We start from the raw sequence: 26913 nt of genomic DNA on the forward strand, positions 1-26913 counted from the left end.
CTCTGTGGGACTTGATTGGCAAGGACCTGCTGGAGGTGTATGTCAGTATGCTTCGGGCAGGTACCATGAGTGAATCCATGAGGAAAGGCATCATCACCTTCATCTACAAGCAGAAGGGGGAGAGGGAGGAAGTCAGAAATTGGAGACCAATCTCACTGTTAAACACAGACGACAAAATCTTGTCAAAGGTCATCACCAACTGGGTCAAGTCTGCTCTGGGATCGGTGATCCACCCTGACCAAACCCGTGCTGTGCCGGGCAGGAAGATGGCTGAGAGTCTCGCACTCCTCAGAGATAGGATCGCCTACGTGCAGGACAGGGAGTTGGACACCTGCCTGATCAGCCTGGACCCGGAGAAAGCCTTTGACAGGATATTGCATACATATATGAGGGGTGTTCTCTCCAAAATGGGCTTTGGGAAGGGAATCTGCAATTGGATCAGATTGCTCTACACCAACATTGTCAGTGCAGTCTCAATCAATGGGTGGGAATCAGATAGCTTCCCTGTCAGATCTGGAGTCAGGCAGGGCTGCCCTCTCTCTCCTGCCTTGTTTGTGTGCTGCATAGAGCCATTTGCCGAGTCCATCAGGAAGGATGTGAGCCTGAGAGGGGTGACTATTCCTGGCAGCAGGGGCCTGCAGGTTAAGGCCTCCCTGTACATGGATGACGTTGCCGTTTTTTGCTCGGATCTGCTGTCCGTGCACAGACTCATGTGCATATGTGACCAGTTCGAGCGGGCCTCGGGGGCCAAGGTAAACCGAGGCAAGAGCGAGGCCATGCTCTTCGGGAACTGGGCCGACTAATCCTCGATCCCCTTCACCGTCAGGACCAACCACCTGTAGGTGCTGGGTGTTTGGTTCGGGGGCGCTGGGGCGTGCGCCAAGTCCTGGGAGGAGCGTATCAGGAAGATGAGACAGAAACTAGGCTGATGGAAGCTATGGTCGCTCTCCATCGCGGGAAAAACCTGGTCATCAGGTGTGAGGTACTCTCAGTATTGTTATATGTGGCACAGGTCTGGCCTATCCCCAGAACCTGTGCTGCCGCAGTCACATGGGCCATCTTTCACTTCATGTGGAGATCAAAGATGGACCGGGTCCGAAGAGACACCATGTACAAAGACCTGTGCAATGGGGGAAAAAACACGCCCAATGCCACCCTCACCCTGATGGCCACCTTTTGTATGTGGCTGCATCAAGCTGTGCATGGATCTCCGGTACGCTAACACCAAGTGTCACTACGAACTGAGGTTCTACCTGTCCCTGGTGTTGTGAAGGATGGGCCTGGCCTTGCTGCCGCGGAACGCTCCAAGTAGTTGCACTGTTCCTTACCACCTGTCCTTCGTGGAGAAATTTATGAAGAAAAATACCTTTGACCACAAGTCCATCAGGAAGTGGTTAGTACGTAGTGTCCTCGAGACCCTTCGGGAAAAGGAGAGGGCGGACCCTATCGAGCGGTTCCCTGAGCAGACTGTCAAAGCCATTTGGCAGAATGCCGCATCGCCAGAACTTTCCAACAAGCACCAAGACATGGCTTGGCTGGTGGTGAGAAGAGCTCTGCCTGTGAGATCCTTTATGCACGCCCGGACTCTCAGCTGCACTGCACGCTGCCCTCGAAGTGGCTGTGGAGGGGGGGAACGAGACTGTCACATACCTCCTTCTGGAATGTGCCTATGCAGAAGAAGTCTGGAGAGGAATGCAATGGTGTTTGTTGAGGTTCGTCCCGAGCAGCGCCGTGACGCGGAACTCCGTGCTCTACGGCCTGTTCCCTGGGACGCACACCAAGACGAACATCAACTGTGCCTGGAGAATCATCAACTCGGTGAAGGACGCTCTCTGGGAGGTCTGAAACCTGTTGATCTTCCAGCTGAAGGAGTTGACCCCGACTGAGTGTTGCAGACTGGCACATTCCAATGCCCAGGACTATGTGTTGAGGGACGCGCTGAAGCTTGGGGCAGCTGCCGCCAAGGCGTGGTGGGGAAAGACCACCGTGTAACATCTGCCTGCCTAAAAAGAACAGGGGGCCCACGCAGTCATTTGGGCTCTGCTGACACCTCAGCTAAATATACAATCGTACAGACCTGTAAATATGAATGATTACTCTGTTTAGGTGCGCAAAGAAATGGAATGTTTACATATGTATGGCATGTCCAATTGTACAGATCATCAAAGTATTTTATGAATAAAGTACATTTTTTAAATTTAAAAAAAAATAACCATGGCTAATCAGGATAATCTTGTTCTCCTGAGCTGCATCAAACACTGGTTTACCTGAGGAGGTAATCTTTAGTGAACACCGAATCAACTTTTTCTGGCTGAGTGCTAGCTGACATTTTTGGAAGGTTTTTCATCGTGAGGTTGAATGGGTTTTTTCACTTCATCTGATCAAATTCATCTCATTAATTACCTACCCCTCCCCAATGACACCTCTCTCGATCAAATCTGTCCCCATTTTACCACATGCTGGCAGGAGCTGGAGGCCAAAGTCTCAGCTCGCCTAGGCCGCTGGACAGGACTGCTCCGAGTGCTATCTTACAGGAGCCGAGTGCTGGTCATAAACCAGCTGGTGGCTGCCATGTTGTGGTACCGGCTGGTCACTTTGGTCCCTCCTCCTGGCTTTGTCACTGACATCCAGAGAACGTTGGTTGACTTCTTCTGGGACAAAAAGATGCCCTGGGTTGCTGCGCAGGTTCTGAGTCTCCCTATTGAGGAGGACGGTCAGTCGCTGGTGTGCGTCCAGGTTGCAACATTCCGCCTTCCGATCTTGCAGCGATACCTTTACGTCGAGCCTCCTCCGAGGTGGTGCGCCCTGGCAACGTATTTTTTCCGCCAGGTGCGTAACCTCAACTATGACACGCAGCTCCTGTTCATCGACCGTGACGGTTTGGAGGTCGCCCTCAAGACACTGCCTGTCTTTTACCAGCACCTGATCACTGGTTGGAACATGTTAGAATCCAGCAGGAGTAGCGGCTGTCATCAAGGAGTCGTTGCTCAGGAATCCGCACCTCCGTACTCGCAGGTTCGAGTGGCCGTCGGAGGGGAGGGCTGTGACGGCAAGGGCAACCAGGGTTGGGGATGTGCTGGGTGCCGGGGGCCTGGGCTGGACGTTGGCGCAAGACATAGTGAGCAGGGCAGCGGTAGATGTCCGGTACATGGCCACTGCCATCCGATGCCTTAAAACAGCGGTGCTCGGACCCGACGTAGTGCACTAGTTGGAGGATGCTCAGGTGTGTGGTGAGATCCTATCCGCACTCACCCCAGCCCGGACGGAATTTCACATTGGCCCCAAGGTCCCGTACTTCCCACGGGAGCCTGTGCCCCACAACCTGAGTTGCCTCTGGAATTTTCATTTTGTCCCTTTTAAGGATGTAAAAAGGCAGGCCCTGTATCGACTGCTGCTGCACACCGTCCACCTCTTCTCCCTCATCCACTGTCCGGACATGCCTTGGCGTGTCCATTTGCCACCGGGCGGTGGGGATCCCCAGTGGAGGGCTCTCTACGTGGGAGTCCTCCCCCTTTCTCTCGGGGATCTGGGGTGGAGGGTGCTGCACGCAACGGTCCCCTGCAATCGCAGATTGCGGTGGTTCACGGACTCCCAGCCCAACTGCTTGTTCTGTGGCGCTGTGGAGTCCGTGGACCATGTGTATGTTGGGTGTGGGCGTTTGCACTCCCTTTTTGATTTTCTTTAAAACCTCCTCCTCCTCTGTTTTTGGTTGCACTTCAGTCCCACGCCCCTGATCTTCGGGCACCCGGTGCGGAGGAGGGAGGGCAGGTCTGAAGACCTCCTCGTGGTCTGCTCCTGGGCCTGGCCAAACTGGCCATAAACAGGTCCAGGCAGCGGGCCGTGGAGGGGGTCGTTAGGGCCGACTGCCTGCTCCTCTTCCGCGGTTACGTTAGGGCCCGGGTGTCCTTGGAGAAGGAGCACACGGTGTCCACCAACACCCTGGAGTTGTTCATGGAGAGGTGGGCGCCACAGGGAGTGGAGTGCATCATTTCCCCCTCCAACTCTATTTTGATTTAGTCCCTGCCCTCCCCTTCACTGTTTGATCACACAGCATTGCCCTTTGATGTGAAGGGCACTGCTTGTCACAGGCCACTCGGGTGTTTCCTTTCTTCCTGGTGGTGGAAACTGAATAAAGATTCGTGTACCTTGTGTCTCTCACTGTGTCTCACACCTGCACACACACACCATGGGTGCTGGGGAAAAGAAAAGCACTACCGCAGTTAGGCGGTAGTGAAAAAAATGGGGAAAAAACAACAGGAGTAGAAAAAGAAATCAACTGAGAGTGTTCAGTCCCACTCATACACTCCACTTGATTTAAAACTTGCTTTTTAATCCTTTTCCTTGTGTATTCTTAAAAGAGAAAAAAAGTTAAAAAAAAAATGTCTGGAGTTTGGGATATAATCCACACAGGGCAGTTTGCTGTTGGGTAAATGGTCTTCAGTTCCTGTTGTCACTGTAGTCCAGTCTGTTTGAAGCAATAATCACCCTTTACTGTCAACTGCACACTGTCTATTGAGACATCTGCCACACCACTCGACAAATAATGCAATGAGATGCTCCTGATTTTTCGAGAAACCTCTTGGACTTCATGTCTAATTCTATCACAGATTTCACCAGAGCCCACGATACGTTTCTACGGTCTGGGAAGCACCTTAGGTTGAGGGGCTAGTAAATGCCGCAAAGCTAAATGTTACTTAGTGGGCCTTTTTTTGCTCAAAACCCATACTTCATTGAATTGTGAAGTTCAGGAACCTCCAGGGCATTACTAGTGAATTCCTAGTTCAATGGTAATGAAGTCGGGAATTCAACGATGCAGTGAAATCGGATAATTGTATCATGATTCAATTGCAAGGGAACGTCAAGGTCATGCTAAACAATTCACTTGGTTGAGACATCCCTGGTTAGAAAATTTGCCAGTTTTGTTGCAGCCAGACTTGATAAAGTTCCCCAATTTGCTACGGTTCGAGCTCTTGGCTAAGAAGGGACGAACTGCTCCCCTTTCTTTTAACACCCGCCCTCGCAACTGATTGAATCAATGTTAATTTAAGAAGGGTCACTTCCCCTGTGGAAACCCCTGACCACAGGAACAAGTGTTTTAAAAGAGCCCATTTTAACTCTGCTTTCTTGCATTAACAAAATGAGTGAGTTTATTGATTACTGAAGGTGAGAAGAATTAGTAATGCAACACATTCGAAATGAGAGTTGAATCCAAAAAGATAAAAGCTCACTGATTTCCAGATCAGTCACTGAATTACTCATGAAGAGTTGGTAGTTGAATTTTGTGGCCATGGTAATAGAGGTTAGTAGTAATGCTTATGTTGGTAGGCGAACTATCAATTTCATGATCCTTAGTTTTGCAGATTGGTTGAGAGTCTGTAATTCTGATTCCTTTTGAACTGGTTTGCTGTACTCACAGGGAAAGAGGGCCTTCCATTCCCTGTAACACAGGGATGACAAGGGGATAGTTCTTCAGCTTTGAGCACGACAGCACAATAATGTTCGAGCCCAGATTGGAACACAGGAGAGCGTTCAGTCCCACTCATGAACTCCAATTGAGTCAAAACTGGCTTTTTTTTTATCATTTTCCTTGTGTATTCTTCAAAGAGAAAAAGAAACAAAACATGTCTGGAGGGGGCAGTTGGCACTTGGGTAGATGATCTTCAGCCCCTATCGTCTCTGTGGTCAAGTCTGTTTGAAGTTTCTTTGACAGATGTTACACAGAAATGTTTATACCTGTAGTTATTTTGTTTCAATAGCAATCATGCTCTTTTAAAATTAAATTTTGGAATTAAAGGTTAGAAATGCCCATAGTTTTGTGGTTCCAAACGTATTCTGGATTATGTTTGCTGTTGGAGGTATAGTGACTTTTGTCTTATTCCTGTTGTTCCAGTGGTATAGACTGTCTGCACTACCTGTAGAGTAGATGGTACAGTCCCAATAATTGGAACAACGAGGTAATTTCCTTTAGTTATTGCCAAGTAGGTGTGTTGAGCCCTGAATATCTGGTTAATATAATGGTAAGGGACTGTGATATCAGCTATATCCCAGCATGCCCTCTTTTCTGTTCATCACCTGGCATTATTAAACCTATTGTTGGACACTTTGCAAGCAAAGTCCATTGTTAATGTAGCATTGAGAAAGAAGGTGCCTTTGACAGCTCAATCACTTACGTAACAAATATTCAGTAATGACTCTTCTAAACAAGACATAAAAGCTGCACCTCTGGTTAGGATACATGAGTTGTGAAATGGAATGACAAACAATCAGAGATGCCAAGAGAGTTAATGGCAGAATAATGCTTTAGCTTTGACCGCAAGATTAATACAGGTGTCAGCATGTCATAATTGGTGTTCTGATGTTTTTTTTAACTTACCAGAGTGTTTTCAATCAATGATTTCAGTCTCATATTAAGGAATGTTGGGCTTTTAGCTCCGTGAATGCTTAAAATAGGTGAACACTGCAGTTGCGATGCTGAGAGACTGTCACTTTTCTGGAGATGTTGTCTGTTGTTTGAAACCTTAAGTCAAAGCTGCACATGGAAAGAGTCCTAGCTTGCTTTAGAAAGAAGCATAGCTAATTCACCCACATGTACACTTCAAACTCCAACATTACCAGAACAAGTGATCTGATATTTCACTGATTTGCTGTATGTGGGGTGATGATGTAGCAAACATTGAAGATGCCAAAAGGAGCTGACTTTTAAAACCCTATCACCTGTTGGCAAATATAATAACTTTGTGATTTCCATCCGACATTGCTTAATTGCTGTTACATCATTAATCTTTTGTTCACATGTCAGGCAATGTTTTATTCAGGAATTTTTCGACATCAGGTACATGCCTCCACAAATAAGCACGCTCTCTGGATTTATGAATAGCTTCCATTATTTGGTAAAGGAGGTCAATAAAATTGTCATTTGATCATGACAATTTAGAATGGCTTGTTGGTCAATTGAAAGGTCAATTTTAAATGTCAGATAACTCATTATAGTCATGCAGATTTAGAAAGAGGAGGAGGATTAAAATGAGATCGAAAGATGCCAATGAGTAATATCGGCAATAAACTTTTGCATAATATCATTTACCATCCAATAAAAAAAGGGAGAGAACAGTCTTGTGAACAATAGCTGCACTTTGAGTAATAGTTACAATTCGTCATTGATATTTAAAATAATAATAATGGGTAACCGGGGAGATCTGTATTAGCATCATTTCAATTGGGAGCTCATTAACTTCCAAGATGGAAAATTGGGAGTTCAAGCTCCATGTAAAAAATGAGGTCTGCAGATGCTGGAGATCACAGCTGAAAATGTGTTGCTGGTCAAAGCACAGCAGGCCAGGCAGCATCTCAGGAATAAGGAATTCGACGTTTCGAGCATAAGCCCTTCATCCATCTCAGGGACTTGAGCACTATGTCTCGGCTGACACTTCAGTCATGTTGTATTGCAGTACAGAGCTGGTGCTTCACTGTCAGAGGTGCAGTCATTCAGATAAGTCATTAAATTGAAATCCACAATTGATGCCAAAGTTCTTCCAGTGCTGTTTGAAGAAGTCCGTGGAATTTCTCTCTGGTGTTCATCGAATGTGGCAATAGAGAAAGGGGGTATATTGATGGTTACCTTCCAAAATTCTGCCATTTCTGGAAATGTTCTTACAGACTTTAAAATAGCAAATAGAACCCCATTCTTATCAAGTGAGAGAGAGGGAGACTAGAAAATGACAGGCCTGTTAGTTTATCATCAGTGGAAGTAATTGTAGAACCTACTATAAAGGAATTGGTAACTGGACATTTCAGAAATAATGCTTTACTTATGCATGCAGTCTAAATTTATGAAAAGGAAATCATGTTTGACAAATAGATTGAAAGTTTGTTTAAGGATGTTACTTGCAGCATTGAAAAATGGGAACCAGTGGACGCAGTATCTTTTGAAATGACAAACACAGAAGGTTAGTTAATAAAATTAGAGCACAGGGATTGGGATATTATACTGGAACAAACTGAATATTGGTTAACAAACAGAGAGCAGAGAGTGGGTACACATCAGTCATTCTGAGGATGATGGGCTTATTCATAGTGGAGCTGAAAATGTGTTGCTGGTTAAAGCACAGCATCCAAGGAACAGGAAATTCGACGTTTCGGGCCAGAGCCCTTCATCAGGGATGAGGAGAATGTGCCTGCCTGGCACATTCTCCTCATTCCTGATGAAGGGCTCTGGCCCGAAACGTCGAATTTCCTGTTCCTTGGATGCTGCCTAACCTGCTGTGCTTTAACCAGCAACACATTTTCAGCTCTGATCTCCAGCATCTGCAGACCTCACTTTTTATTCATAGTGGAGTCTTGCAAAGATCAATGCTTACTCCACAGCTATATCCAAATAAATGAATGAATGTGGGAACTACTTGCAATATTTCCAACTTAACGCAAAACCTGGCAGTGAGCAAGGTCAAGATGGGGTGAATTGAGTGAGTGGGCTAGAACATGGCAGATGGAATGTAATGTGAATGAATGTGAAGTTATCCAGTTTAGTAGAACAAATTAGAAATACCTAATATTTCATAAGAAATTGGACATGTGGTTGTCCAAAGGACTTGGGTATTCTTATCCATGAGCCATTAAAAGAGAGCATGCACTTACCCCAATTAATAAGGAAGGCACCTGGTATGTTGGTCTTTATTGCAAGGGAGATTGTGTACACAAGTATCCAATGAAATAGACCCTTGGTGAGCCTTCTATAGTATGTACAGTCTTTGTCTCCTTATATAAGGAATGATATACTTGCCAAAACGTGTGTGCAACAGTAGTCTGCGATGGTGACAGTAGGTTACGAGGAGAGATTGATGAGACAGGGCCAAGAAAATGGTATTCCCTAGAGTTTCAAAGAATGAGAGGTAATCTCATTGAAGCTTACAAAATCCTTACAGGATGTGACAAGGTGGATGTAGATAAGATGTTTCATTTGCTGGTGAGTCTCACAGCAGAGGGCATAACCTCAGATTAAGGGATAGATTGTTTAAGATTTTAATGAGGAGGAATTTCTTTAATCTGGGAGTGGTATAGCTTTGGAATTCTCTATTTCGGAGGACTGTGGAGATTCACACATTGAAAATGTCCGAGGCTTAAATTGATAGCTTTTCGGAAGCTAATGACATCAAAGCACACGGAGCTAGTGTGTGAAAGTGGTTTGGACTATTTGACCAGCTACAATCTTATTGAATGATGGATCAAATTCAATTCCTATATGGCCACATCTTTGTTTCCCTAAACCAGCATTACTAAGAACAGATTATCTTGTCAACATTTCATTGTTGTTTGAGAACATTGTGTACAAGTTACCTGCCACACTTCCTACATTACAACAGGGATGGCATTTCCAAATACTTGTTGATTGTGGAGCACACTGGTGCATTCTGAAGTTGTGAAAGACCAGGATAATAAATGCTAAAGATATCACTCCTCACACCTCCAACAGTGCAGCACTTCCTCAACATTGCTCCATGTCTGAATAACTCATGAGTTGACATTTTGGGAGTCAGACTTGAACTCACAACTTTCTGAGATTTGTTTGGGCAGGATAGGCCACTGATTCACCCATGCTGTCTCCTCCTTGCCATTAGTAGGTTTCTATAGCTGGGGTTGAGGATGCTATAAACTTTGTTTGCTTTTCTTTTGGTTTGCATGCATGTAACACCTCCAAACTTTGTTATTCATCTTGTTCAGATTTCTACTATCTGTTGGTGTCTGTCCTTACTAAGCTTTTTAGCTATGGTGGTTTGCCTCTTTGTACTGACTGGGATTCTATCTACAGTTTCATCTGTAGCCATACATGAAAAAGCCATATGGTATATTTAATATACCCGAGCCACTTGATATCAAGTGGCCTAGGGATCTTTCAGAAATCCCCTTACTTCCTTTTCAATCTGTTTCCTGTGGAGTATATTGATTAAAGTTTAACAGTTCTTTTACTGTGCCCTGTTTGGCTAATCTGTTTTCTATGAGATACTTGGCTAATTTCTTAACTTCTTTTAGTTTGCTTGGAGATTCAGCACTGTCCATCTTGTTGCTTTAAATATTTGCTATAGCAGCCTGCTCAGGGAAATGTTATTATACGCCTCTAGAGGAGGTGGGACTTGCAGTTGGGTTCGCTGGCTTAAAGGTAAGGACTCTACCATTCTGCCACAACACTATTCTTGTGGGCTTGCTCTTCATTCCCACCTTCCATGTCGCTGTTAACCCACTTCCCAATATATTATATTAAAACAAAGAACTGCAGATGCTGGCGCTCTGAAATAAAAAGAGCAATTGAAGATGAAACTTAACAGATCCAGAAGCATCCATAGGGAGATGTGTTAGGAAGTTAACTTGCAATTTTTGTTTTTGTCCTAAATTGGCATATAGTATTCAAGTATCTGAGTCACACTTCTTTAGTGAACTTGATAGCATTACAAGAATTACCTACCCTCAAGATTGTTCTCTGTGGTAAGAATCATTGTCCGGAACTACTCCCTTGCGGAACATCTTCTGAAACAGAAGGAACATTGTTTGTGGGCGGTGGCTATGGTAATGCTAATTGTGCTTGAGAAAGGTGATTAATTATTGTGCAATGAATACAGTGGAAAGCTGCAGAAAATAGATTTGAGTGGTAAAGTTTGAAAAAAAAGTTAAATGTCAGATCTTTGAATGCTTCAAATTATTAATTTCCTTTGGTCTGTACAGTCCCCAAAATTATCAGAGATAATTGATCTGTGTGAGATTTTCTCTACCCGTGTATGAAAACAGAAAAACCATTGTGTATTTTTGGAACATATTGTGGTGCATTATAATGTGTGAAGATAAAAAATTTCCATGTTACCAGTTTCATCGAGTCATAGAGATGTACAGCACGGAAACAGATCCTTCGGCCCAACTCGTCCATGCCGACCAGATATCCTAAATTGATCTAGTCCCATTTGCTAGCATTTGGCCCATATCCCTCTAGACCTTTCCTGTTCATGTAACTATCCAGATAGCTTTTAAATGTTGTATTTGTATTTGCCAGTACCACTTCCTCTTGCGGCTTGTTCCATTGACACACCCACCTTCTATGTGAAAAAAGTGCCCCTTCAGGTCCCTTTTATATCTTTCCCCTCTCACCTTAAGCCTATACCCTCTAATTTTGGACTCCTCAACCCTGGGGAAAAGACCGTTGCTATTCACCTTATCTATGTCCCTCATGATTTTATGAAATTTGTCTTCAAAGAAGAGATGGTTTGAGTAATAGCAAATGAACAACAAATGATTCATTTGGGTACATTTGATTTTTTCTGAGTGTGTCACACTGATGGCTTCATTATATATTTTTTTCATTTTTATTGTACATTGCACCTTTGTCTTTTCTAACCATAGTGAACAATATTATTTCACAAAGATTGCAATGTTGTAGCCTAGGTGGGATTATTTCACACTCATTACAACAAATCATCTGAATAACTACACTGAACTTGGATCTGAGTTGTATTTTTAATTCTCTTCTGCATTACACAAAATTCCAGTGTCAATCCTACTACTCTTGTGTATTCCAACCAAACTATACTTCATTGTTTGAATTGTGATACCAACTTTGATCTCGGTTACTGTTTTTGGAATCACAGAATTCTCGTGATGCAGAATGAGGCCATTGGGCCTGTGGTTCCTACTCTGGCTCCCTAACGTTTTGATTTTGTGCTACCATCTTCCTTTTCCCCATAACCTGACAAAGTTTTTTCTGTTTAAATGATCATCCAATGCCTTCTTTAAGGTATCAGTTGAACCTGTAATCCCAACTGGTACATTTGTTATGAACCAGACCAGACCCCCTCAAAATATTTTCAGGAAGTAACTGAGACCCTAACTTCTTATTTTAAAGGCAGAAGTGCTGTGTTCCTGATGCAGTGTGGCTGGTCAAAGTTCTCAGCATTCAGCAACACAATTTATTCAAACACTACAGTGAAAGTCCAACAAAAGAAAGAAGCACTTAGAATAACTTAACTCTTTTGGAAAACCTAACAGAACAATAGATACAGTAACCATTACCTGTTCCAATATAGTAACATTCCAAAAACACACCCCTTGGCAAAAAGGCAAAGACAGAAGGAAATTGTTTGACATGCAATTCAGCAGCAGAGAGAGGAAATAAAGCAAGCAAAGAGCTCAGAGAGAGTAGCAGCCAGGAGACATTTACTGCAGCTTCCAACCCTGTTCAAACTCCAACAGCGACTCCTTCAAGCTAAACCTAAAAAAACAAAGAATAACTAGAAATCCTGGTGTGTGAGAACTGGCCATCCAGTCTACTTCTCTTGTTTCAACTTTAAAACAAAACTCCACAAGGTTACCACAGACTGCTTGCTGCCTGTTAGCCAATCTGTCTGTAAAAGAAACCAGGACAAAACATATCTCTTAAAGCCACAGCATTGTCACAAGGTCCAAACCCAAACTATACACTGTGTGAAAACATTTCCTCAACTTGCATTTGCTTCTATTGCACAAGATTTTAATTCTGTGCCATCTGATTCTCGATTCATTTATGTCTGGGAAATAGTTTCTCCCTGTCCACCCTGCCCAGACACCTCTTGATTTTGAATAGTTTGATCAAATCTCCCCTTTGCCTTCTTGTCTTCAGAGTCCTTTCCCACAACCTGCGTGGTTATTGTCTTCTCACCTTCACCTTGCTTGATATATCCATGTGAATGGCCAACAAATCACAGAATGGTGCTGTTAAGTTGTCACCATCATGGATCTAAATGTGTGTATCCTCACATTCCTGAGATAAGATACCTCTATGTTCTTACTCAAAACATAATTTGGGCATCTCTCATCAATTTTCAATGATTGTCAAAGTCCTACTAGACTGACATAGAATTACATTGAATTGATCATTTACATGGAAAAAGAATACAAGGTGAAGGGGGGAAAACTCAGAGAAAAGCCAGTTGGCCTTGATTAGTCTACACATATGTTTTTGGTTCACACAAGCCCCTTCCCACCCTGCACACTTAGTCGATTTTGTTACATAAGCACTTTGTGTATTAACATTCACCATCTGAAGGATGTTTTACAATTATGCTTTCCATAACTGCCAAGTCCCTGAATGTGGCTTAAGCCATAGAATCTCCAGCCCCTGAATTTTCTGATCCTTTCAGATTAAAACAATATATTTCTCTCTGCTGTGATTGGAATATGAGGAGAATGATTTGATACATTACAGGCCCATCACAGAGAGGCTACAGAATGTGGTATTGTATAGATTAGGGCATCATATACTTATATAGAGAATGAAAAGATGTCAGATCTATTCTTCTCCCTTGGCAGGACATAAACAGATGTAGTGTCCAAACTTCATACAGGTACTGCAAAGACTTCAAAGCAAATGGAAAACATGACGGCTGACCTTAAAATTATACTTGGCTGCACTAAGATGATTCATGTAGTTGAAGAACATTGTGAAGCAAATGTTAACTCCAACATCTGCACACATACAAAATATGACCTTTTGGCCATTTAGTCCTCACTGACCCTCTGAAGAACATCTCACTAGACCCACCCCATCCCTGTAACCCTGCATCTCCCGTGTCTAATCCACTTAGCCTGCACATCCCTGGGGCAATTTTGCATGGCCAATCAACCAAACCTGCACATCTTTGGACTGTGTGAGGAAACCAGAGCACCTGGAAGAAATCCATGCAGACATGGGGAGAATGAGCAAACTCCACACAGACAGTTGCACAAGGCTGGAATTAAACCCAGTTCCCTGGTATTGTGAGTCACTGTGCCACCACATGGTTCTATTGATAAACGATCTCCTGTTCCTTTCCACCTTTACAGTTGGGTACCTACAGGAAGATATAGATCTGCCACACTGCTGATTCATAATATGTAAGTATAAATACAAGTTAGTGTAGTTGCTAATGATCTGCTCCAGGGAAGAGTAAGATGAGCCCTTAGTAACTGCAATACAGTTATATGAATGATGGATTCAAACTACAGTATCTGCATCAGTTCTAAATCCCATTACTTCCCGTTCCAGTAACCTCACTGATTCTATTATTGAACAGAGCTGAGGGAAGCTGATGCTGGAGTCTTAGTGGTAAATTTCTGTGATGTTGGATGGAAACTTATAACATCATTTTTGATTGGGCTTTTGCTAGTTTCCTGGTTTTTATTTTTAATAGCCATTCTTCATTTCGAGATCTCGTCTTTGGGGAATTTTACTGAAGTAAAAGGCAAGACACAAAATAGTTTTATTTGTGAGGAATTCCCTCTGTCCAATTAGATTGTTGGATGGGAATGAAGAGGAGGATCAGCAGGCAACACAGCAAGCTACACATCAGAAAAGATTTACCAGGAATGGAGGGTTTGAGTCATAAAGATAAACTGGGACGTTTTTCACTGGAGTGTGGGAGGTTGAAGGGTGACCCCATAGAGATTTATAAAATCATGAGGTGATAAGGTGAATAGCAAAGATCTTTTTTCTAGGTTGGGGGAGTTAAAAACTAGAGGGTATAGTGAAAAGGTGAGAGGAGAAAGATTTAAAAAGGACATGCTGGGCAACAGTTTTTACACAGAGGGTGTTCCATGTGTGGAATGAACTGCCAGAGGAAGTAGTGGATGTAGGTACAATTGCAATATTTCAAAGAGATTTGGATGAGCACATGAGTAGGAAAGGATTGGAGAGATATGGGTCAAACACAGGCAAGTGTTTGATTTGGGAACATAGTTTACGTGGACTCGTTGGATCGAAGCATGAGTTTCTGTGTTGAATGACTCTATGACCCTATCTCAGTGTTCCTCTGTACACGTGCAGATGTTGTTGGAGTAAACATCTGCGCCATGACGGTCCTCAGCTCCTCTTAGTGCAGCCAAATGTAATGTTGCAGTCATGTTTTCTATTTGCTGTACATCTTTGAAGTCTTTGCATTGACTGCATGAAGTTTGAATGCTATATTGATTAAGTTTTTGCATGGGAGAAGAATAGATCTGACATTTTTCATTCTCCATTTGAGTATATCATGCCCTAAACGGGACAATACCTGTCTGTGATCTGTGACTCACACTGGGACAATTTAAGAGGAGTTCTTGTGACATGGATGTCACTAGCAAGATAGAACATTTATTCTCTACCTGTGTTGCCTTGAAGAGATAGCTTTTGACCACCTTCTGGAGCCATTTTAACCACAGAGCCCTCGAGAAGGAAGCACATTGTTTTTAGTCACTCTGCCTCATACATGGGACTGGAGACAGCCATTTCCTTTTCTAAACGACACGATTAAAACCAATTGGGTTTTTCCAAGAATCTGACAGCCACTTTCATTCTCATAGCTGCTTTTTATTTTGATGGATTATTAAACTGAATTCAACTTTGCAAACTAGCATTGCTGAACTGAAACTCATATTGCATGTATCACTAATCTAGTAATTTAAGCAGTGCATTATTAAACATGTAAGTCCTCATAACCCCTGACCCTCTAAGTTCACATATGTGGGCTAGCGAGTACAAGTGAGGGAGTCCATGTTTTAAAATTCAGTCATTGGTTGCGGGTGTCAGTGGAGAGGCCAACATTTATTTCCCATTCCAAAATTGCCCCCCAAGAAGTGCCTTCTTGAACCACTGCAGTTCATGGGGGTGGGGTGGGTGGGGTAGGGCTGCTGGGGTTAGGTAGGCTCTCCATCCTATTTGGAAGTGAATTCTGTGGTTTTGACCCATTGACAACGAAGGGGCGGTGACGTAGTTTCAATCAGGATGGGGCCTGGCATGGACAGGATGTATTGGGTGCTTTTTACTGCCAGCACCTAATCTAATGGAATCTGCTATTGATTCCTTCCATCTCTGTTTCCTGCATTTTTCATTGATGGAAAGAAAATGAACATGAAATGTAATGCCTTCACTGCTGTCCACTTTACCCTTCCTACTTTGTGTGGTTGCACAGGGAGATATCAAGCAGGCTAGTCACGTGATTGGTGAGATGAGGAGTGGACGATCAGGAGAGAGAACTAGCTCCCACTATGGGACACCCACTGTGAAACACCCTAAAATTATCAATGCCGAGAAATGGCAAAATCCAGTCCAGAGCTTCATTTGAAAGAGTTTTCATCAGAACTTGTTGAATAATTCTTTTTTTACTTCCACGTCTGAATAATTAGGAAAACAGAGAGAGGGTCAACCAGGTCTTTACGCTCTGGAATTTCAATGAATGAGACTTGATCTTGTTAAAACTTACAAAATCTTTAAAAAGCATACACACAGTAGATGCAGGTGAGATATTTCTCCTGGTTGGAGGAGTCTAGAAGCAAGGGGGGGTGCACAAGTGAGAGATCCCAATATGTCCCCTTGGATTATGTAAATGCTTTGTAATCTTTGACAAGTAGCTGTTAGTCAGCACAAGCCATGTTCCCATCACTTCAGCACTGTAGCATGAGCAGAATGAGAATCTAGGATTTGGTGACTCTTGGCATCCTTTGGCCCCTCATTCTGATACTCTGCATCCTGCTGTCGCTCCTTCATATGCACCTACAGTTAATCACGTAACTGGCCTGCTTGGTGTCTCCGTGTCACTTCTCCTGATGCCCTTTCCTTGAGGTGCCTGCCTCTCCTTCTGCCCCTCACCCTCATGCCCCTAATCCTACTGTCCCTCACAACTCTAATTCTACTGTCCCTCCTTCTCAGCAGACCCATCTTCCTTGGGTGGTATCTAATAATTTCCTGGGTCCAGCTCTTTGAGTCTGCCTTGCTGTTCATTGGCCATTGAACACATCAATGTCTTTTATTCACCTCCACTCCCCCCCAACCCCTCACAACCCTGAACACCACTGGTATTCAAAAATCGATCAATTTTGACCGTAAACATATGCAAAACCTTGCACAGCCCTCTCTGGTGACAATTCCAAAGATCCCTCTGTATTAAAACGATTACCTTCATCTCGTGTCGAATTGGGATCTCTCACTTGTGCACCCCCCCCCTGCTTCTAGACTCCCCCTGCTTCTAGACTCCCCCAGCCAGGAGAAAAATCTCACCTGCATCTACTGTGTGAATGCTTTTTCAGATTTTGCAAGTTTTGACAAGATTCACTGAAATGCCTGGTTGACCCTTTTCCTATTTATTCAGACAAGTAAGTAAGAAAGGAATTATTCAAAGAGATCTGATGAAAACTCTTTCAAATGAAGTTGTGGACTGGATTTTGCCATTTTTAGGCATTGATAATTTCATAGTGGGCGTCCCATAGTGGCAGTCAGTTTTCTCTGCTCCTCATCTCATTAATCACATAACTGACCTGTTTGGTGTCTCCGTGTGCAACCACACAATAGGAGAGGTGACATTCCTATTGTTGGCATGTCTTTCCAGCCTACAAGCTGCTCTTGCTGCATTGAAAGCCCAGCTGCATGCCATTTCAACTGAGGCAAAGCAGGAATTACCTCCCACATTGTCCTCTGAGGAAACTGAAATATCTCAGGTAGGGAAACTGGCACTCACTTTCCAGCCAGGGACTTGCTAGCCCTGTGGGAGAGGGTGGCCATCCTCTCCCTAGCAAGTCACCAGAGGAAACCAAGGCACCACACACAGCTGACCTGGAACAGACCATTTGACGACTCACATTCTCACTATTTTCCCACATTTCCCATTGGTTTCCACATCATTCAAAGCATAGGAAGACTCCACATTCTGTTTTTTCTTCCACACGTGCTGTTAGACCTGCTGATGATTTCCAGCATTTCCCGCGGATATTTATGTAATTTGTGCAGAACTTTGAGATTCTGCGTGTTGGTGTTGGTTGGGTCCATGACTTGTGCTTGCTGCCTACTAGTTCCTATTAGGCAAACTTTAAATCCAGCATTTGTCCCCTTAGCAGAAAGATTGCCAGCAGAGAGGAGCTATTTGGCCCAACACGTCCGTGCTGATAAGTGCCTTCCCCTGACAACCCCCAGTGCAATACGGAAGGTTACTCTTGGGATAAATGATTGAAACAATAAACACAGCATCCCCTGACCTCCTCTTTCAGAAATCCAGGAATCTATCCCTCTGCAACACAGTTCTCAGTCAGCTTTTACATATATTCCCTTCCCAATACACCCATTAGTGCAAACAGATGTAACTCCTGTCATTCAGTCTCCTTCCTCCTCACAGTCCAAAGCCACAAACATTCCTTCCAAGTGAAATTGTGATTTACTGGCATTTTTTACATTGTTTCTGCTGTTCCTGATGCTCCTGGTTTCCTCAGCACTGTGGACACTGAATGTTGACCGAATGCTCTCTTGTGGAGCACTTATGTTCAGTCTACAGGCACAACCCCTGAGCCTCCATATTTGTTATTTTAATTCTCCAGAAAAACCCAACTCTAAACTTCATGTCTACGGCCTGGTACAGTGATCCAGTGAAGTTCAATGCAAGTTTAAGGAACAGCTCCTTATCTTTTGACCTAGTCGGTTACAGAGAATTATAGATGCATACTGTACAGAAGTAATTCTTTGGTATGACTGCACTGAACCTACACTATTCCCACTTTCCAGCACTTTTCCATTAGCCTTGGATGTTATGCCATTTAATTAACTTTAAAAGGTTTACAGCTTCTGCTGCTCTCCCGGGCAGTGCATCCTAGATTCCCATCACCCTCTGGGTAAAAACATTTCTCCTCAAATCCCCTCTAAACCTCCCGCCTTTTCCCCTAAAAATGTAGCCCCTTGTTATTGACCCTTTAGCTAGGGGGAACAGCTACTTTCTATCCACCCTGTCCATGCCACTTGTAATCTCAATCAGTCTGCCCCTCAACCTTCTCGGCACTGAAGAAGCCAACATAAGCTTATCCAGCCTCACTTCACAGCTAGGAGAAAGTGAGGTCTGCAGATGCTGGAGATCAGAGCTGAAGATGTGTTGCTGGAAAAGCGCAGCAGGTCAGGCAGCATCCAAGGAACAGGACATTCGATGTTTCGGGCATAAGCCCTTCTTCCTGAAGAAGGGCTTATGCCCGAAACGTCGAATCTCTTCACAGCTAAACTGCTCCTTCTTAGGCAACATCCTGGTGAATCTCCACCCCAGTGCAGTTGCGTCCCTTCCACAGTATGGTGACAGAACAATACTCAAGCTATGGCTATCCAACGTTCTGTAGAGCTACAACATAAGTCTCTGTGCTCTGCACTCAACATTCAGTTCAACAATTTTAGACCATAATCTCAATCCTCAACTTTTTCTATGTGCTTTTTTAAAAAAAAAATCTTTTACTAGGTTGGTCCTGTCTTGATTATGTTGCCTTCAGATAGTTCCTTTACTCACATCTCATCTGGACACAACCTTTGTATCTTTATTATATCCATTATCACTCTCTTTGCTTGTTGCATTCTGAAAATTTTGACCTTAAATCTGTCTTGCTTTCACAGACCGTCTTCTTTGTCCTTCACAGCCCTCTCCTTTTTAAAGTCTTAAAAGCTGTTACATTTCTTCCTTTGCCTCTGATGAATAATAATCTCAATCTGAAATGTTAATTCTGTTACATTCCATAGATGTGGTTTCCAGCGCTGTTCAGTTTTGTTCCAGTTTTCCAACATTCACAGAATTTTATTTGTATATTGGAAGCTCCACCTTCTTGTGTATGAACTGTTCATTCCACCCACAGCGTTGATTCAGGGAAATTACATAATGTACAGGAAGAGATGTTCTGCACCTTAGGACAGGTGCAGTTGACTTGTTAAGACATTAAAGTCACACTCACTTATCCCACCAGAAAGATGATCTGAGAGGATATGTACCCTCTTTCAGATGATATTGAGGTGCTCCATTGCATAGCTTAAAGAGGCAAACAGCCTACTCCAGTTCCAAAGCTCCCATATCTTTGCTTTTTTGAGAGGTTAGTGCTGAATCATGTTTTTGTTTCAATATTCAATAATTCCTCCGCATTGGTTACACTGCATTTTCTATCAGATAATGTTAGTGACGGAACTGACACTGGGTGTAGTGGGAGGTAGAAGGGGGAAAGGATCACAGCTTTGGGTGGGTTCACTTCAGATTCACTTCTGACCACGATGGCTGTGAGTTGTGTGCATAAAGGTGACCAATTTCCATTGAAGTGGGAGGGAGTGATATGGAGGTGGACGAGGGCTGAAAGTGGATTTTGGGGAGTGCGGGGGAGGGGGAGGGAGGCAATATTCCTTGTCTGGATTTACTCCTGATTCCCAATAGAAAAGTTCCAGACTTACCTCAAAGGGCTTTCCCGATCAGGAATGAACAGTCTCACAGGTAGCAAAGCTTATGCACTGACTCTGGTTCAAAGTACATCAGGCTCTGGAACAGGACATCAATTTACAAGGTTCAAGCCAGGTTCAGAATAGCACCTCAAGTACATGTAGAGTCACCACAGTCTCAGAGGAGCACAATGCTGCATTTTCATCACAGACAGATAACTGGTGGCAGGTTTCACCTTCAGGTTACTACACATCAGGCAAGGTTGAGAAAGTGGACCCTTCATTGTAACTTCAGCCAGTACAGGAATTGAACCTGCCCTGTTGATGTCACTCTGCATTGCAAATCCAGCCATCCAGCCAACAGAGTGAAACCAACCCCTGATGCACCCTCCTAGGTTAATCTCAGAAAAGCTATGGTTTGGAGCGGGTTAGAAATCTGCCCATTTTTAATTCTGGGCACCCTCCTGGCTTTCACCAGGGCAGTAGAAATAATTGATTATCTTAATCAATAACTACTCATTAACTAACTAACATTATAACACAGCTTGACTAATTTCCATTTGTCTCGTGGTCAGAGTTCGGCGCAGTCCTCCATGGAATCCTAACCAGACCAACCTAAAATTGTATAAGTGTTTTGAGCCACTTAGTTTCACATTCCATTAGTATTGCTTATTTCTGTTCTGCTGTATTTGAGCTTGATACACCCCAAAGCCTAGGACTCCTTCCCTTTCCCCTTGACTACACCTACACAGTTACACAGTTCTTTAGTGGTTTCTTTATCCTTTGGTACCTACAGTATTTAACATTTTCTTACAGTAATTGTTACCTCTCAATTTTCACCATTTACACTTTATTTTCCCAATTTGGTTTGTACTTTCCCCCGTTGAGAAGAACAGAATTTATCAAAGAATACAAAAGTATGTCATGACATTTACTGTATTTGCTCACCCAATTACTGAAAGAAAATGCCTTTGTGCAGACTCAGCGTCTCTCATCAAAAAGGTTCCCCACCTGATTCGATCTTTCCATTTAATATTAGTCAGTAGAGTAACAATGTGTCTGAACATCCATCTTACTGAACGCCTGGGGAATTTGGCCAGAAATATTTCAGTTATGTTAACAACTTAACCGAAAACAAACATAGAAAATGCTGGAAAAACTTAGCAGGTCTGGCAGCACCTGCAGAGAGAGAAAAACAGTTAACAGTTAACTGTGGGCAGCAGGGTGGCACAGTAGTTAGCACTGCTGCCTCACAGCGCCAGAGACCCTGGTTCGATTCCTGTTTTAGGCGACTGACTGTGTGGAGTTTGCACATTCTCCCCGTGTCTGCGTGGGTTTCCTTCGGGTGCTCCAGTTTCCTCCCACAATCCAAAAGTGTGCAGGTTAGGTGAATTGGCCATGCTAAATTGCCTGTAGTGTTAGGTGAAGGGGTAAATGTAGGGGAGTGGGTTGCGCGTCGGTGTGGACCTGTCTGGCCGAAGGGCCTGTTTCCACACTGTAAATAAGTAATCTAACTTCAAATCCAGTATGACCTTTTCTTCAAAACAGATTTATACTTTTCACAGGCACTGTGGTAAGATTCTCATTAGGCAATAGTAAAGTGCCAATTGGTAGTGGTTATTGCTTGTTAAATGCTTTGTTAATGTTACAATTTGTCTCATTAATATTTAGTCTCCCATCTGATCAAACTCACCAAACAAGCTCGACATCAGGAAAATGGCAAGCAAGCCAGATCAGGTACTTGTGGATTCAGCTCACCGCTGCCTCTGGAAACTAGACACAAACACCAGATAGCACACACCATGAGCCCACGCCACATGCACCTACACCCATAAAGCTTGGCATCCAATACTTCTCAGAATCCTCAAGACACATCTCTGATCCACTTACAGAAAGCTTGTGCATTTCAATGTTGTACCCACAACTCTCATTGCAATGCTGCGGCAAGGACACTGTGTGCTCAGAGACACACTCCCCCCCAGCTCAGGGACTGGACCAGGCTCCATCTCCAGGCTCTTCACTCACTGTCGGAGCTCTCACTCACTCCGAGCCTACCTGGATACACACAGCAACCAGCGGTACTGAGTTCATGTTATTTCTGTTTTGTTTTACTGATAAGCACTGCCGGGGAGCTTGTAATATTTATTAGTAGGCCTCAGCCATGACTGAGGGGTTCCTGATGCAGTGTGTCAAGGGCAGCCTTTGATATCAGTGCTGGGGCTGCTTCAGGCTGTCAGACTCATATAGACCTCTCCTCATACAGGGTGAGGAGCCGAACCTTGGGCAACCTGTTATCTGCCTTGACTCTTTCTGCCCCACTGTGGGCTGATTTCCTCCTGGAATGAGAGTATTAAAGCAGGCAAAAGTGGCTGGTGCAGCTATTACTGTTGGCGTAGGTGAATGGTGGTGTCCTGATTGAGTGAGTAGGCTGCGCTGAGGGCATGCTGAGTTAGTGGCATCAGGGGTTGGGGTGGGTGAGAGCAAGAGAGGAGGACATGCAGGCAACTTGAGACTTGGTAGGAGGTACATGCAGTAGCAGGGATAGAATGAGTGTGAGGTATCAGAGAGAAGATGGTGGAAATCATGCTGCCAGAATGGACAAGATCATTGATCTTGTGCAGGGCAGGGCATTCTTTCAGATGGTTGAGGATGCATTGACCTAGAGGAGCAACCTCAGACCAGGCTGGCCAAGCATGGTTGCATGGCCTTCTCTTTTAGTCCTGAGTGAGAAGCATGTCCCATCTCGACACCAGCCTGTCCAGCAGGTTCTCCAGGTCCCTGCCTACAAAGAGGGCCACCAATTTCCCTTTGAACTCCCAGTTCAGGGCAAATGGCAGGAACTGTATGAGGCAGCTCCGCATTAACAGTGTTTTCCAGGATGCACAATGGGCTTTCAAGGATGGCATGGATGCAAGGGGTGCCCATCCTTTAGAAGATATCTGCTGAGTAGCAAGTTATTCCAGTCCTCACTTTTGGTAAAGAGGGTTGGACATCGGGCATGGTGGGCAATTAATGAGGTGTGTTTGTAGGGTACAGCAAGAGTACTCACTACATCTTATGGTAACAAACCCTCCAAAAAACCTGACGCACACCAGAGTTAGCCAAAAGTAATGTAAGATTCAGCTCCTAGTAGGAGTAATGGTGATCGTAACAATTACCAGATATTTGCTAAAAACACCTGGTTCTTTAATGTTCTCTTATGAGGAACAATCTGTTACTTTACTCGGCTTGGTCTATATGTGTCTCCAGATGTCCAGCAATGTGATTGACTCTGAAACACCCCAGTAGATATTCAAGCAGGCGACATACCTTCGAAAGGCAGTTAGGGACGGACGAAAAATGCTGTTCTTGTCAGCAATACTCACGTCCTATTACATGAAAAAACACTGTGAATCATAGGTCACATGTTAATAATTATTAATGCCCATCAAATGAACCCTTAACAATTGCAGAAATGGTAAACCGCAGAACTGTTGCATTATAAGTATTAATTTGTAAAAATGAAAGTCACTCCAGTGACTGTTAAAGCCTCCTTTAGGGCACAGGCAAATTTTAATTAAAAGGATATTGCTTCTTTAGATTACCCAATACAGTGATTACTGAGTGTAGCTAATGACGTTGAAAGGACCCTCTTTGTTTTCCATGCAAACATGACGGCACTTTAAAAGTAACACCGCAAGCAGAGTTTTACAGGAATTGAGAAAATCCTGCTGCTGGGACTCAAGGCAAGACAGTGTTCCGTAAGTGAACACTGAAACCCTAAGCTAGACTTTACTAATGGTGCTCAATCTGAGGTGTGGTATCTCAGCATACATCAGTGATGACGATAAACACTGCTGAGGTTTCAGGGATGAGGAGAACTTTGTGATGAGGTGCCAGTTATGAATAGAATAGACTAGAATCCCGACAGTGTATAAACAGACCATTTGGCTCGACCAGGCTACACCAACCTTCCAGAGAGTAACCCCCGGCCCATTCCCATACTCTATTATTCTATATTTATCCCTGACAAACGCACCTAACATACACATCCCTGAACACTATGGGCAATTTAGCATGGCCAATTCATCTAACCTGCACATCTTTGGATTGTGGGAGGAAACCGGAGCACGTGGAGTAAACCCATGCAACAAAAACAAAAATTGCTGGAGAAGCTCAATAGGTCCAGAGCATCTGTGGAGAGAAAACAGAGTTAGCATTTTAATTCCAGTGACCCTTCTTCAAATCTTCATTTTTTGTTTTGTACTGTGCCAGGACTAGGTATGCATGTCCCAGTGAGTCCTCCAGCATTGGAGCTGATGGGATGACCATTGCTCTCTGGGCTTGATGGAGACAGAGCTCCCCTCATGCTTAGGTCTTTAAAGAAGCCCCCACATTGTCTGGGAGTTGACTGTGAGACTCCTTATCTGGCATTTTGCCCCTGTGGTCTGTCCCACAATACAGATAAATTGTAGATACTGCCAGGAAGTGCCTATTCATTTGTTTCAAAACAGATAATACTGGAAATACTCAGCATGTGTGGAAAGAGAAACAGCATTAGCATTTCTGGCCTGTGACCTCTGGCTGACTGTTTCCGGTTGCTGTAGTGCTGAAATTCCCATCATTGAGAACATCCCAAGATGCTGGAAAGGCATCAGTCTCCCATGCCAACACTTTCTGCCAGTGGTTTAGAAAGCCTCTCATCTCCAACTTGTTTGCAGAAAGCTGGTAACATACAGTCTTCTAAACTTTCACACTGTGAGCAATCATTCACAAACATGTATTCAATCTGTGCTTCAAGTCATATTTATTGAACTTGATTGATACAGATGCAATCTCGTTGACATGTTATGCTGTCAAAGTGAACACAATCTGACAAATCAAATTGATCTTTAATTCTACATTCAGGAAGGAAGTGTAACTAACAGCAACTGAAACCTTTTTAACTTCTGTGTCTTGGATATTTGCATCTGTGTGATTTTCTTCACAGCACAAGGATGATAAAGGACAATGAGATTTTATATAAACAACTGTGAGCTTTCCTTGTAATGTGAAAAGGCTAGAACTTAACAACTACAGGTGCATTTCTAAGGCACTTTACAAATGAAACTGACAATAGTCACAATGGGACAGTTGAGTGAAAGGGTGAGCAGAATAGGGGAAAATTACCTCTGAGCTATACTGAATTTGTAAAAAGCACAAGCTGGATATTCTTTAGCTAAGTTGACCGCTGCTCTCAGTTCATTAGTGAACAGCCACGTTAACTGAGAATTTCCCTTGCAATTCATTTACAAGACAGAAGAACATATCCTGTTGCCTTTTTGATCATAACTTGTGAAAGTTAAGGAAATGACTCATTCTTTGTTAATTTCATGTTGGTTAACCAATAACCCATTGTAGATTTATAAGCTGTGTTCTTTCAAAAATATGAAGAAACAGATATTAAAATTTGAATTTCAGATGTTGTTGTTTATCTGATGATAATTTCCTACAATTGTTGTTTCTTCATTAGTTAAGCTGCTGGACCATTTTCAGCAGATTTCCTATTGCACCATCTAGAATACACTCTGAGTCTTCAGACTGTGTTGTGGTGTGTGATATATTCATTGTGCTAAATGGGATAGTCTTCAAATAGGGCGTCAATGAGAGTTGTGTTCAACCTCAAGCCATAACCTCATAGCCTAACATATTCCCCACCCTACCATTACCATCAAGCCAAGAGATCAAGCTTAGTTCAATGCACACATGCCAGGAATAGCACCAGACATAGCTGAAAATGAGGTGTCAATCTGGTTATACCACAACACAGGACTAGGCGCTACACAGCATAAGCAGCAAGGGATGGACAAAGCTCAGCAATCCCACAAACAACAGGTCAACCCTAAACTCTGCAGTCCAGCCACACCTAGTCATGAATGGTACAGACATTTAAACAACTCACTGGAGCAGGAGGCTTCACAAACATTCCCATGCTCATTGATGGAAAAGATCAGCACATCAGTGCAAAAGACAAGGCTGAAGGATTCACAAAAATCTTCAGCCAGAAGTGCTGAGTGAGTGATCATTTTCAATGTCCTCCTGAGGTCTGTCAGGTCACAGATGCCAGTCTTTAACCAACTGGATGCACTCCAAATGAGATCAATAAATGCTCGGAGACCCTGGATGCTACACAGGCTGTGGATCCTGACAGTATTCCAACAATAGTATCAAAGACTTGTGTTCCAGAACATGCCACATCCCTAGCCAAGCTCTTCAAATACTGATGCAAATGTGTTGCTGGTCAAAGCACAGCAGGCCAGGCAGCATCTCAGGAATAGAGAATTCGACGTTTCGAGCATAAGCCCTTCATCAGGAATAAGAGAGAGAGAGCCAAGCAGGCTAAGATAAAAGGTAGGGAGGAGGGACTAGGGGGAGGGGCGATGGAGGTGGGATAGGTGGAAGGAGGTCAAGGTGAGGGTGATAGGCCGGAGTGGGGTGGGGGCGGAGAGGTAGGAGATGACCTGGGGGGTGCAGTGAGAGAGGGACTCACTGAAATCCTTGTAGAGGGAGGAAGAGAGCTTCTTCAAGGAAGGCATCCTTGTAAGAGGATTCGCAGTAGGTTAAAATCTTCGAGTAAAAAATGAAGTCTGCAGATGCTGGAGATCACAGCTGCAAATGTGTTGCTGGTCAAAGCACAGCAGGTCAGGCAGCATCTCAGGAATAGAGAATTCGACGTTTCGAGCATAAGCCCTTCATCAAGAATAAGAGAGAGAGAG

Source organism: Hemiscyllium ocellatum, chromosome 22 (genome assembly GCF_020745735.1).
Source record: "Hemiscyllium ocellatum isolate sHemOce1 chromosome 22, sHemOce1.pat.X.cur, whole genome shotgun sequence".
Taxonomy (NCBI): Eukaryota; Metazoa; Chordata; class Chondrichthyes; order Orectolobiformes; family Hemiscylliidae; genus Hemiscyllium; species Hemiscyllium ocellatum.